Source organism: Oreochromis niloticus, linkage group LG22 (genome assembly GCF_001858045.2).
Source record: "Oreochromis niloticus isolate F11D_XX linkage group LG22, O_niloticus_UMD_NMBU, whole genome shotgun sequence".
Lineage (NCBI taxonomy): Eukaryota > Metazoa > Chordata > Actinopteri > Cichliformes > Cichlidae > Oreochromis > Oreochromis niloticus.
In genome coordinates this window covers 4,708,851-4,722,334 of record NC_031985.2, presented here as the reverse complement: position 1 = coordinate 4,722,334, position 13,484 = coordinate 4,708,851, and the positions used below count along the sequence as shown (strand labels likewise).

The 13,484-nt window shown below is 40.3% G+C and overlaps 1 long non-coding RNA gene and 2 gene segments (V, D, J or C); 2 read left to right on the top strand and 1 right to left on the bottom strand.

Moving 5' to 3' along the window:
- LOC102076541 (Ig kappa chain V-V region MOPC 21-like) overlaps window positions 1-13,484 on the top strand; it is an 811,057-nt gene that overhangs the window by 457,681 nt on the left and 339,892 nt on the right.
- The window catches only part of LOC102076925 (Ig kappa-b4 chain C region-like), a 489,463-nt gene that overhangs the window by 221,376 nt on the left and 254,603 nt on the right, over window positions 1-13,484 (top strand).
- Window positions 1,273-4,175, bottom strand: LOC112843417 (uncharacterized). Its single transcript, XR_003215736.1, has 3 exons — window positions 4,128-4,175; window positions 1,762-4,020; window positions 1,273-1,678 (listed from the first exon to the last, which is right to left on the bottom strand). It is a non-coding gene; the product is annotated as an uncharacterized LOC112843417 (long non-coding RNA).

Genomic DNA, 13,484 nt, shown 5'->3' with positions numbered 1-13,484 from the left:
GATATTAAAAGTGTCGCTGACCCAAATGAAGAGGAGTTTCGCTTGTAACTAAACCGTGTGACATGTAAAATATAGAAATAACACATGCAGCTCCACATGAGCCATATTATATAAAATGCAGTTACAGCATAACGAACACCTGTCGAAGTGACCAAGGTTTCTTGCTTTAAAGCAGGACCAAAGGAAGGAAAGCATATATTTTAGTTAAGTCTGATAAAGTAGAATTAGAAGGTATTGTTACATTAGGGTGTAATTTGAAATAAGGGGCTGTATGATCATGGTAGGACCTGGTGGGAGTTTGTTTTGGTTATGATAAAATTTACGCATAAGTAATTGCTTCTATGCTTAAACTTAATTGATATAAAAATGTTTGTTTTTTCTTGAGATCTATTGTGAAAAGGTGACACAAGGGTCAATGTAAAAACAAAAAGCTTGTAGACATACATAACATGAAGGTTCATTTGTAGGTGAGAGTTAAGACACATTTTGCTTGGAAACTTTTGCACTTGCAACAGTTTGTATGAGTTTGTATTACTGTGGTGGACTTTTGGTGGAGGAACCAGACTGAATGTTTCAAGTAAGTTTATTAAACTGTGTTTGTTATGAAATATCTTATCATTTTATTTTATAACTTCTTGTTAGACTGCTTAGGTGAGACAAAAGTTTTTATTTTATTTAAAATAATTTAGTTATTGATGTTTGTCTTGTTTACTGGGCTAATTCAGATTAGCTCTGCAAGTTTCTTTTGATGTCAAAAGAAACTTGCAGAGCTAATGTCATGAATTCTTTCATTCATGACATCCAGTGGAGAAATAGTTTTGATTTCTGCTCCTGAGAAAAGCTGATAATTATTCAGAAACATAATGAACAACAGAACAGAAGACATAGTTCTAACATGAATGTATTTTTAACACTTTATAATATTGACACACTAGTGAGCATTAGTAAGATATTAGTAAATGCTAAATTCATCATTTATAAAACATTACTTAGTATGTAATTTATAAATATAGATATAAATACAAGACAATACTGACTGTGGAAGAGAGACAGAGATTAATAATAACTAATAATTAAATACAGAGAGGTGTATAAACACATAGTGAGTGAAGAGGGAGTAAAGGTGGGAATCCCCCAGCAGCCTGATCCAGCCCTAACTATATGCTTTAGCAAAAAGGAAAGTTTGAAGCCTAAAAGTAGAGATAGTGTCTGTCTCCTGAATCCAAACTGGAAGCTGGTTCCACAGAAGAGGGGCCTGAAAACTGAAGGCTCTGCCTCCCATTCTACTTTTAAATACTCTAGGAACAAAAAGTAGGCCTGCAGTGTGAGAGCGAAGTGCTCTAATGGGGTGATATGATGCTATGGGTTCATTTAGATGAGATGGGGCCTGATTATTCCAGACGAATGTGAGGGGAAGGATTTACTGTTAAGGTTCAATGCAGGGGACTCAAACGCGGAACTCCTGAATCAGCTGAACACAAGGATTTATTTACAGAGGTCACCAAGGTGTATATACAGAGAGTGCAGGGTAGTGCTATATACAGAAATGTGAGGGACGGGCTCCAGGGAAATCCAAGGGGGAAAATCACTCGTTCTCCAACTCTCCACATACATGACGGCAGTCCTCTTCTTTCACACTTGACACACAGATTCATACGAGAGGGGTAATCCAGGAGGTCTGTAAATAAGGAGACAGGAATGAGAACGATATTCACAGGAAACACTTGACTTATCTTGAGCTGAAGTTCGACTTTCACTAACACGTGGCAGACAACAATCCAGCAAAGACCAGCAGTCACCTCCTGGCTTAAATGCCGTTCACCTAGATGGGCGTCAGGTGTGTTCTTCTCCGTGGGCGTGGGCCGAGGGCGTGAACCCACAATGAGTTCCGCCCCGGCGACAGAGAGGAGGAGAGAGAGAGAGCACGAGAGAGAGAGAAAGACAGAAAAGGCCGATCAGCGTCTCGTCGATCCCTCCGGCCGTGACATTTACAGAGGTAATTAAAAAATTAATTTCACTACCCCAATCCTTTCTAGTTTCTAATCTGCCTCTAATCTAGTTTTCTACCTTCCAATCAGCTCAGACGCACACTTATTGTTTCCTCAATAAGTAATATGAATACATGATCTGTTTTTAACATCCCATCAATGTCACGGACTGTGATGACAGATGTGGAGTTGTGGAAAAGGAGGACCCAAATGCAGGACTCGGGTGCAGGTGAACAGTGAGTGAAAAAACCACAATAATGTCCAGAATTCAGCACTGTGGCTCTCGTGGCGATTCTCGCTGAATCCACACACAGTGCAAGTGTCCATAAACAGTGAAAAGTGACAACTCCAAAAACCCCAATTCCAATCCGGGACTCGGCTCCCGATTCCTGGTGGCAAACAGACAAAACAGCTCAGCAGGGAATCCACAGTAGCGAGGTCATTCCCACTAGCTTGTCTACAGTTGCACTCAACAGTTTTTGTTGTTAAGAACCCCACACCGACTGGATCCACACACTTAAATACCGCACTCCCGATGAGCGTAATCTGCTGCAGCCGGCTGCCAGTAACGAGCGGCAGGTGTGGCTGCCTCCACCGTGGGAACACTTCCGGGGTCGTGATCCCTCCGGCGACCCAAAAAATCCGGGAGTGCAAACAAACATAAACACACAGGGAGACGGAGAAAGAAAGGAGAAAGAGCGCAACCAACAGTACCAACAGAACATATTACTTTATCAAGACTCCTGGGCGGACTCAAAGGTAGAATTGTGTGAACTTATGAGCTTATCAACAGAAATTTGGAAGCCTAAAGAAAACATCACATGAGACTAATTCTGACTTCAGCGGAGTGACAGGAATTCTTGTTGATGGCTGCTTGGCTTGAAATGCTACTGATTTAGCATCAGTGTGTGAGCTAATGATAGTGAAGCTGTTTATGAAATGTGTGCCTGAGTTCTTCTGTGGCTGATCTAAATGAACAGAAGGTGTCCTCTTTGCAGAAGGCAGATGAGTTCACACTAATGCACTAAGGGACTTTATTCATCCTGAACTCTGCTCTGATTGGCTGAAAGCTGCTAACATGCAGGCTAAAGGCCTCACTTTCAAATGTTTGATGTCTGAACATGAAGATGAGAAAAAACTGAAAAACTCTGGTCTCATAAGAGCTGAATGTAAAACTGGATATATTTTACTTTAAACGGATTTGATTTTTGGAATTAAAAAAATTATTTTTCCCTTTAAAATTGGATTTATTTATTAAAGGGACACCTGGAGAACCACGCTGACACTGAACTGACTGAGATCAGTCTTTGTTTTCTTAAAACGAATCATTTTAATAATCTTCAGAAATCGTTGAGCTTCAGGGTGACTGAGTGTTGAGATTTGTTTCTTTTATTTAAAGACAGTGTGTCTGTGATCCATTATGAAGCTGAGGTCAAAGTTCATGATCAAGCATCTTCTAACTGCTCAAAGATTCACAGAAACAACTGTGTCAGTTTGACATTTCCTGAGTTTTGAGTGGGTAGAAAGAAGTTTCCACCATAATAATCATTTAAGAGTGAACTTTTGATTTTCAGGTGATATGATGAAAAATTCAGTGCCTTCATGAAATTGTGTTTGTGCTCATTGAACTGTGTCAGTCTCTGCTGCAGCTGGAAGTTACTGCAGTTTCTGTTCAGTCTGACTGAGGGAAGTTTTTGTACGACTGTTATTCACTGTGTGAAGAGCTCCCAAGAGTTAGAATCAAATTCACCCATACAGTAATAAACTGCTGCATCTTCAGCCTGGACTCCACTGATGGTCAGAGTGAAGTCAGAGTTTGATCCACTGCCTGTAAAACGAGCTGGAATCCCTGATGCTCGATAGCTAGCAGCATAAATGAGCAGTTTAGGAACTCCTCCATCTTTCTGTTGGTACCAGGCTAAACGGTTAGAATTAGAAACATCCTGACTGGTCCTACATTTGTTGCTCACAGTTCCTCCCGCAGCAGAGCTCTCTGCTCCAGGCTGAGTCACTGTGATCTGTCCTCTGGACTCTGAGGATACAGAGACAAAAACATAAAGCAGCTTCATGGTTTTGTGGGCTTCATTTCAGAGGGACAGATGTTGATAGAGGATAGGAGTTTGATTCTCTGGACTTTACCTGTGAAGCAGCAGCAGAGGAGAGTCCAGATGAGGACGCAGATCAAAGTCATGTTTTTGATGAGGAGGATTTCTGTGGCTTCTGTTGTGATGAAGGACAGCTGTCAGTCATCCAGTGTTCAACTCTCAGGACTATAAACTCTCCCAGAGCACTGGAGCATGGTGCTGCTGATGCAAAGTGCCTCTCTATGGAAATGATCTGAGTGTTGCTGTGAGTCAGTTTGCTGCATTGACGTTGAACCAGTTGTCCTCTTAGAGCGAAAGGTCACTGAAAATGTATTAATGTTGATCTAAGAATTCATCACTATCCAATAATTACATGTTTATATCCTGATGGTTTTGTCTCTCTTCATTTTTTTTACAAATATATTAGACAGAGCTCTCTGTCACATCAAATGAGGGAATATGTTTGGGCAAAATAATTTCTATTTCTTCATTCCTCTTATACCATGGAGACTCTCTCACATCAGCACTCTTGGTGGCGCTGTCACGTGGTGTTCGCTCGCTTTGTGGTAGAGTATCACTTCCTCTTCCTGCTCAAACACAGTGGTGTTTCTGAGTAGCTTTTCTGCTTAGCAATTTAATTAAAAACTTTTAGATACATTCCTTCTTCATAGTATAATCTTAACGTGCTTCATCTGAATCACCCTTTCTGTGTACTCACTACCTAATTTATAGCCAAAGTATTCACTCACTGTCTCTGTACTGTTTCACTAGCTTAGCTTAGCTCGTAGCCAACTCGTTAGCACCATGGCTACTTCACCTGTCCCTCCTGCACTTTCGTGCTCATTGTGTCAGATGTTTAGTTACTCCTCGGCCTCCTTTAGCAGTAATGATACCTGTAACAAATGTAGCATATTTGCAGCTCTGGAGGCCAGGATTACTGAATTGGAGACTCGGCTTCGCACCCTTCATTCACCCGTAGCTAGCCAGGTCCCTGTAGCTGGTGCAGCCGAAGATAGCGTAGGCCCCGCTAGCTGTTCCCCGGCAGACCCCAAGCAGCTGGGGAAAGAGGGCGGCTGGGTGACGGTGAGGAGGAAGCATAATCTTAAACAGAAGCCCCAGGTACACCACCAACCTGTTCATGTGTCTAACCGTTTTTCCCCACTCGGCGACACACCCGCCGGGGGTCAAACTCTGGTAATTGGTGATTCTGTTCTCAGACACGTGAAGCTAGAGACACCGGCAGTCAATTTTCTTCCAGGGGCCAGAGCAGGCGACATTGAAGGAAATTTAAAACTGCTGGCTAAGGGTAAACGTAAATACAGTAAGATCATAATTCACGTCGGCAGTAATGACACCCGGTTACGCCAATCGGAGGTCACTAAAATCAATATTGAATCGGTGTGTAACTTTGCCAAAACAATGTCGGACTCTGTAGTTTTCTCTGGTCCCCTCCCCAATCAGACCAGGAGTGACATGTTTAGCCGCATGTTCTCCTTAAATTGCTGGCTGTCTGAGTGGTGTCCCAGAAACGATGTGGGCTTCATAGATAATTGGCAAACCTTCTGGAGGAAACCTGGTCTTGTTAGGAGAGACGGCATCCATCCCACTTTGGATGGAGCAGCTCTCATTTCTAGAAATATGGACCAATTTATTAAACCCCCCAAAATATGACTATCCAGAGTTGGGACCAGGAAGCAGAGTTGCAGTCTTACACGCCTCTCTGCAGCTTCTCTCCTCCTGCTACCCCCCTAAAAACCCATCTCCATTGAGACTGTGTCAGCTCCCAAACAGACAAAAAACAAACTAAAAACCAGCAATAAACAATTTAAACATAAAAACTCAAAAAGAAAGAACAATACAGTATCCACATCTGAACCAAAGAGTAAAACAGTGAAATGTGGATTATTAAATATTAGGTCTCTCTCCTCCAAGTCTCTGTTAGTACATGACTTAATAATTGATCAACAAATCGATTTACTCTGCCTTACAGAAACCTGGTCGCAGCCGGATGATTATGTTAGTTTAAATGAATTAACACCCCCGAGTCATTCTAACTACCAGAAACCTCGAAGCACAGGCCGAGGGGGCGGTGTGGCAGCAATTTTTCACACCAGCCTATTAATTAACGAAAGACAGAGACAGACTTTTAATTCATTTGAAAGCCTGATGCTTAACCTCGTCCACCCCAGCTATAAAACTCAGAAACCAGTCTTACTTGTTATTATCTATCGTCCACCTGGGCCTTACACAGTTTCTCTCTGATTTCTCAGACTTTTTATCTGATTTAGTGCTCAGCTCAGATAAAATAATTATTGGGGGTGATTTTAACATCCATGTAGATGCTAAAAATGACAGCCTCAACATGGCATTTAATCTGTTATTAGACTCAATTAGCTTCTCTCAAAATGTAAAAGAACCCACCCACCACCTTAATCACACTCTAGATCTTGTTTTAACATATGGAATAGAAACTGAACATTTAACAGTGTTTCCTGAAAACCCTCTGCTGTCTGATCATTTCCTGATAACATTTACATTTACAATAATTGATTACACAGCAGTGGAGAGTAGACTTTATCAAAGTAGATGTCTTTCTGAAAGCGCTGTAACAAAGTTATGCCCTGTACCAACATAGAGCAGAGCAGCTACCTGAATGCTACTCCAACAGAGGTCAATTATCTTGTTAATAATTTTACCTCCTCACCATTACGACTCTGGATACTGCAGCTCCAGTGAAAATTTAATTTTATTTATTTATTTAAAAGGGACAGTGCAGTTTAACATAGTTCAAGTGCAAGACATGAAACTGATGTACCGCACATAGGTTTATAGCTACTGCTAATTTTCAACAATTGTCCCTTGTTGGGCTTACAATCTAAATAAATACATTTTACAATAAAACATACATTTTCATAAAACCAAATTACATCATAAATACAATTACAGTTAATCGACAATAATTTAAAATAAAATTAAAATCATTAGTTAAAATGCCTACATCTTTGATTTCCCTTTAACCACACTTTAACCTTCAATGTAAAAGATCTGATGTCTGTAATCAATTTGATATCGGTTGGAAGTGTGTTCCACAGATGGCAGGCCTTTATAGAAAAAGCTGACTGACCGAATGTAGATCTGCGATATAATATCTTGCAGTTGCTGTTCACTTTACTCCTAGTAACACAATTACTATCTTGTCTCTGGATGTATCTATTGAGACACTCTGGGGCCATCCTATTTATACATTTAAAAACTAATTTAAGAAAACACAGATGATTAAAACTCTTAAAACTAAGTAGATTATATTTCTTTAAAATGTGACAGTGATGCCACCGAACAGATTTTTTATCCATTATCTTTAAAGATTGGTTATATAAGGATACCACAGGCTGAATTGTAGATGGTGCTGCTTGGGTCTAACCTGTCATACAATATGAAAAATGAGAAAATGTCATAGAATGCATAATTAACTAAGCTGCTGAAGTGGGTATATAGTGCCGAATTAACTTAAAACAATTCAGATTAGCCTTGGCCGTGTTAGAGATCTTCTTTACATGCTTGTCAAATTTAAGATGTGGATCTAAGATTATTTCTAAAAACTTAAAATCTTTGACCTCCTTTATTTCTTCGTTCCCTAGGTTGATTTTAAAATTATCAGATGAATTTCATTTCCTAATCGAAAAACACATAGAAACAGTTTTTTTTAAAACTAAGGCCTCAAATCAGAAGTACCTGACTCCGTGGAATAATTCTCAAACACGTAGCCTAAAGCAGATAACTCGTAAGCTGGAGAGGAAATGGCGTGTAACAAATTTAGAGGATCATCATTTAGCCTGGAGAAATAGTTTGCTGCTTTATAAGAAAGCCCTCCGCAAAGCCAGAACATCTTACTATTCGTCACTGATTGAAGAAAATAAGAACAACCCCAGGTTTCTCTTCAGCACTGTAGCCAGGCTGACAAAAAGTCAGAGCTCTACTGAGCCAACCATCCCTTTAACGTTAACTAGTAATGACTTCATGAACTTCTTCACAAATAAAATTTTAATCATTAGAGAAACAATTACCATTAATCATCCCACAGATGTAATATTATCTACAGCTACTTTCAGTACCATTGATATTCATTTAGACTCTTTTTCTCCAATTGATCTTTCTGAGTTAACTTCAATAATTAATTCCTCCAAACCATCAACGTGTCTTTTAGACCCCATTCCTACAAAACTACTCAAAGAAGTCCTGCCATTAATTAATGCTTCGATCTTAAATATGATCAACCTATCTCTAATAATCGGCTAGGTACCACAGGCCTTCAAGCTGGCTGTAGTTAAGCCTTTACTTAAAAAGCATCTCTAGACCCAGCTGTCTTAGCTAATTATAGGCCAATCTCCAACCTTCCTTTCATATCAAAAATCCTTGAAAGAGTAGTTGTCAAACAGCTAACAGATCATCTGCAGAGGAATGGCTTATTTGAAGAGTTTCAGTCAGGTTTCAGAGCTCATCACAGCACAGAAACAGCTTTAGTGAAGGTTACAAATGATCTTCTTATGGCCTCTGACAGTGGACTCATCTCTGTGCTTGTCCTGCTAGACCTCAGTGCAGCGTTCGATACTGTTGACCATAATATCCTATTAGAGCGATTAGAACATGCTGTAGGTATTACAGGTACTGCACTGCAGTGGTTTGTATCATATCTATCTAACAGACTCCAATTTGTGCATGTAAATGGAGAGTCCTCTTCACACACTAAGGTCAATTATGGTGTTCCACAGGGTTCGGTGCTACGACCAATTCTGTTTACATTATACATGCTTCCCCTAGGCAGCATCATTAGAAGACATAGTATACATTTTCACTGCTATGCAGATGACACGCAGCTCTATCTGTCCATGAAGCCAGATAACACACACCAATTAGTTAAACTGCAGGAATGTCTTAAAGACATAAAGACCTGGATGGCCGCTAACTTTCTGCTTCTTAATTCAGATAAAACTGAGGTTATTGTACTCGGCCCTGAAAATCTTAGAAATATGGTATCTAACCAGATTCTTACTCTGGATGGCATTACCTTGGCCTCCAGTAACGCTGTGAGGAACCTTGGAGTCATTTTTGACCAGGACATGTCCTTCAACGCACATATTAAACAAATATGTAAGACTGCTTTCTTCCATTTGTGCAACATCTCCAAAGTTAGAAATATCCTGTCTCAGAGTGACGCTGAAAAACAAGTTCATGCATTTATTACTTCCAGGCTGCACAACTGCAATTCATTATTATCAGAATGTCCTAAAAACTCGCTGAAAAGCCTTCAGTTAATCCAAAATGCTGCAGCAAGGGTACTGACAAGGACTAGAAAGAGAGAGCAGATTTCTCCTGTTTTGGCTTCCCTTCAATGGCTTCCTGTTAAATCCAGAATTGAATTCAAAATCCTGCTCCTCACATACAAGGTCTTAAATAATCAGGCCCCATCTTATTTTAATGACCTTGTAGTACCATATCACCCTATTAGAGCACTTCGCTCTCACACTGCAGGCCTACTTGTTGTTCCTAGAGCCTTTAAAAGTAGAATGGGAGGCAGAGCCTTCAGTTTTCAGGCCCCTCTTCTGTGGAACCAGCTTCCAGTTTGGATTCAGGAGACAGACACTATCTCTACTTTTAAGATTAGGCTTAAAACTTTCTTTTTTGATAAAGCATATAGTTAGGGCTGGACCAGGTGACCCTGAATCCTCGCTTAGTTATGCTGCAATAGTCGTAGGCTGCCGGGGATTCCCATGATGCATTGAGTTTTTCCTTTCCAGTCACCTTTCTCACTCACTATGTGTTAATAGACCTCTCTGCATCGAATCATATCTGTTATTAACCTCTTTCTCTCTCCCACAGCATGTCTTTATCCTGTTTTCTTCCCTCAGGGAAGCGCTACAGGTGCATCAGCACAAAAACCCACAGACTCAAAAACAGTTTCTTCCCCAAAGCCATAACCACCCTGAACTCACACATGCACCGATAACACACAGCCCCCCCCCCCCCCCCCCGAATTTTTTTCTTCCCATTTCCTCTATGAACCACCACTGTGCAATACCAATTCTATATGCAATAACCCAACTGTATATACACAACACTATTCATTACATATTACTTTTTTAAAACCGGCTTGTATATTTGTACATTTTATATATGTATACTTTTTTTCCCTCTGTTAATACTGTCCATATGTATATAGCATTGCAGAACTGTGCCCCCCCCCGACACACGACACTCCACTTCTCCCAGCTGTCGTGTGTCCAGCAGCAAAAGTCCCTGCAGGACGATCAGGCTCCCCCGAGGCCCGAGGCTTCTCATTGTGAAGAAGGTGTCAATTTCATTAGGAGACTTGTTGATGGTTCCAAGCTTTAAGTACAAAAATCAGTCCACTCCATGAAATGCTTCTGTTTGGTCATATGAGCGATTGTATGATTTTACAGCAGAGCAGCTAATTTCCACATTTTAACTTTAAACCCCAAACCAACCTCTGTCTCCTTGTTCCATTATAAACTTTGCATGAACAACAGTAATGCATTGTGTTGGTCACGTCAAAATCCAGATCAGCACCCACACAGCAGTTTGCGTGTGCTGGTGTGGCTGCCACACACTAGTAGGACATTAATATATTTATATTTATATTATTTAAAATAAAAGCTCTACGAGATGTATTGTATTGAGTTTCAAATGTTTTAACATTATGTTTCTTTCTCCTGATCTGATTGTTCACTTTTAACAAATCATAGGTGATACGGAGGTCATGGGGAAGAGTTTTCTCACTTTCCACTTTTGGCTCCTCTGGACTTTGTATTTCTGGACTAAAAAAATAAACAACTTTTAATTAACAGAGAAATTAACCTGTGTGTGTGTGTGTGTGTGTGTGTGTCCTCAGTGAACTGTATCAGTCTCTGCAGTATCTTCCAGCTGCAGCAGTCAGTTCAGTTTCTGTTCAGTCTGACTGAGGGAGGTTTTTGTACGACTGTTTTTCACTGTGTGAACACCCACTGACTGGTATAGTGAGCACTCTGACAGTAATAAACTGCTGCATCTTCAGCCTGGACTCCACTGATGGTCAGAGTGAAGTCAGAGTTTGATCCACTGCCTGTAAAACGAGCTGGAATCCCTGATGCTCGATAGCTAGCAGCATAAATGAGCAGTTTAGGAACTCCTCCATCTTTCTGTTGGTACCAGGCTAAACGGTTAGAATTAGAAACATCCTGACTGGTCCTACATTTGTTGCTCACAGTTCCTCCCGCAGCAGAGCTCTCTGCTCCAGGCTGAGTCACTGTGATCTGTCCTCTGGACTCTGAGGATACAGAGACAAAAACATAAAGCAGCTTCATGGTTTTGTGGGCTTCATTTCAGAGGGACAGATGTTGATAGAGGAGAGGAGTTTGATTCTCTGGACTTTACCTGTGAAGCAGCAGCAGAGGAGAGTCCAGATGAGGACGCAGATCAAAGTCATGTTTTTGATGAGGAGGATTTCTGTGGCTTCTGTTGTGATGAAGGACAGCTGTCAGTCATCCAGTGTTCAACTCTCAGGACTATAAACTCTCCCAGAGCACTGGAGCATGGTGCTGCTGATGCAAAGTGCCTCTCTATGGAAATGATCTGACTGACTCCAACACAGAGTTGATTAATCTGGTTATAGAATTTTCTGAAGAGGAGGAATTTCTCTTTATGCCTTTGGATGAAAATCATTTTTTAAAATTTTAGACAAATTGAAATTAAGCAGAGGTTGTAAGTAACAAAGTACAAATACTTCATTACTGTACTCAAGAAGAATTTTTAGATATCTGTACTTCTAGAGTATTTACTTTTTACTTTTACTTACTACATTTTAACTCAAATGTCTGTACTTTTTACTTGTTACTTTTACAAAACAGGCTTGGTACTTTATGCTCAACATTATCATCTATAGCATTTATACTTGGGGGTTAAAAGTATAAATGCTATGCATTTCCCCATTCTGAGCCACTGCAACAAATCATAGTGTTCCCCCACTTGCCTAATCTCACTTTACCCCCTGACTGTATTCATTTTTCTGTTAAGGTGTGGAGGCAAAGGCGCCTTCTTCCATTTAGGCAACAGAAAATAGTTTACTTTAAATTCTCTTTAACATTTTGTGTCCTTTGTGTACTTTTAGTTTTCATTAGTTACCACATTTGCGGTCTTGATAGACTGGAGTTCATGTATAAGAAATAGGATTGTAGAGGTATACCAGTGAATAATTATACAGTATGTAAACGTTTTTAAAAAATCCTGTCTGGCAGCTTTTGGAGTCAGAATTATGATCCGAATGAACTGTTGCACAAAACACATTTTGCTTTTCCAAGATAAGCTCTATAAATTCTGTATAGGCTCCTCATGCTCATGTGCAGTAGCGGTTTTTGATATGGGTGACACGGGCGGCTGCCCGGGGCGGCATCGTGGTGGGGGGGGGCATCACGGGCAAGTGACTGAAGAAGTCACTTGGATGAGTGACGAAACGTTTCTCCCACAAAACGCTACGTCCAGATGAACAGAATCAACTTTTGGAGATTTACTTTCCTGGATGATTGAGAATGCATCAAGACGTAAACTTTATTGTCATCTCCGCTACATACAGTCCAGTATATAGAGAGATGAGACGACGAGGCCCCAGTTACAGCAGTGCAAGTAAATAAACAATAAATATAAGAAGAGTAAGAAAATAAATATACACTTTAGGACTCGGGGTAAAGGGATCAATAACAATTTAAAATTTATAATTTACAGTTTGATGATTTAAAGTCTCACACATAACCCGTCGAAAGGGGAGGGGGACCTGCTGCTTCCAAATAGAGCACATTTCATTCATATTGTTATAAATCCAAGCACATTATGTATTCATGATTTGAATCCTGGGTTGTGTGAAATCCCAGAAATAAACCCTAGACAAAGTGAATCTGTGAACTAAGGTGTAGGTCTATTAGGTTATTATGTTGCGATCCTCAAGATGGGGGATTTGTGTTCATACTGGAGTGCAAAATTAAAACCAATGGAAGATGGACAAGAAAAGTTCAAAGCCATCAGGTGCTCAGTTTAGAAAAAAGAGAAAAGAAGCGGAGGAGAAACAAGCAAAAGATCCAGGTAAGCAGATGTGTCATTGGATAATGGCAGGTCATCCTGAAACAATCAGAATCAGAGGGAGTGTTCGCCCGGGGCGCCAAACAGGCTAGGACCGCCACTGCTCATGTGTTTGTTTTATCTCTTTATTCATTTCTATTGGTGTTATTTCAGTTCTAAAATGATATCTGTTCCATGACAATTTCTGAGCTAACAGGCCAGAGAAGAGAAAAAGGAAGGGGAGGGGGGAGGATGTAACTACTGCAACTTTTAGAAAAAACAAAACATAGAGCACATGGAACACAAAAAT